Below are 1,312 nucleotides of genomic sequence, written 5' to 3' on the forward strand. Positions count from 1 at the left end.
CACTATCTGTGGGAACTGTGATGGTGATCAGGGATTCAGTTGTGGACAAAACGTAAGAAGTAGCTTGCCCTCAATATTCAATGATCCATTAGACAAGAATATTTGGGTTTATTTTATTTTTTGCTTGACATTTTCAGGCATGCAAAAAATGGGGAAAATAGTAAGATAAGCCTCAATGCACCTCTTATCCAACTTCAAAAATGATCATGTCCAATCTTGTTTTATACCTACCTCTTCTTGCCCATCCCTCACTGTACACACATGCACACTGGATTATCATAGGCAAACTCCAGACATCATGTTACCCAGGCAGGGCAGTTTTGGTTTCCTCAGATGGAGTATGAAGGGAGGACTCCTGTCTTCCCAGTGCTCCTTGCTGGTGCCTTGGCATTGCTCTCTCCTCTCCTTCGGTCTTTAGATTTCAGATCCCGCAAAGGGCTGCTGAGAGGACCGCAGTCACGCCAGTCCCCTAGAGGAGCTCCTAATGCTTTATCCCTAATGCTTTTGTTTCCAGAGAGCTAAATACCCCCAAAAAACTATGAAAGAGAGAAGGCGATGGGACTAGGTTTGGGTGTGGAGTGGAACAGGGCTAACGACTGCCCTGGCTGCCACGTTTGGGCCCGAGAGGGCAGCATTACACTGCTGGTTGTCCCTGGTTCCTCCTGAGCTTCCTCCCAGCAACTTCTCAGGTCCCTTGAGCCCAAGTTTAACTGAAAATCTCAGGTCCATCCTGACCTGAATTAGTGGCCTTTGCCTTCTGTGAGCCTTTTTGTAGCACTGTCATTGGGAGCTTGGTGTTTGGGCTAGGGGCCAAATTGTCAGGGAGGGAGCTTGAAAATGAATGGTAGAGTAATAGTGGTAGTAATAATGATAAAAAATGATAAGACTGATCCCTATTGAATTTACTATATGCCAGGTACTCATCTGATACAATTCTATGAGGTAGGTAGCATTATTGCCTCCATTTTATACATGTGGACACCATAGGTAACTTGATCAAGGTCACCAAGGTCACATGGCAGTGAGGGCCAGAGCTGTTCTGCAAACCCAGGCAGCCCAGTTCCAGAGCCCACCCTCTTAACCACTGTGCTGTACTGTAGTTTTCCAGGTGTCTCATGGACAGCCACTAGCCTCTGGGAGAAAAGACTCTGGCAAATATTAAGGTAAGGACAAGAATGAGAGAGAACATAAAGAAATGAAAAAGCAGTGGGCTCTACTTGTAACAGATGTACCATACTCATGGAAGATGTTAATGATGGGGGAACTGTGTAGGGAAGTAGAGGACATGTGGGAACTCTTTTCTTTCCATGCA

The sequence above is a fragment of the Propithecus coquereli genome, unplaced genomic scaffold (genome assembly GCF_000956105.1).
Source record: "Propithecus coquereli isolate 6110/MARCELLA unplaced genomic scaffold, Pcoq_1.0 Scaffold72, whole genome shotgun sequence".
Classification (NCBI taxonomy): Eukaryota; Metazoa; Chordata; class Mammalia; order Primates; family Indriidae; genus Propithecus; species Propithecus coquereli.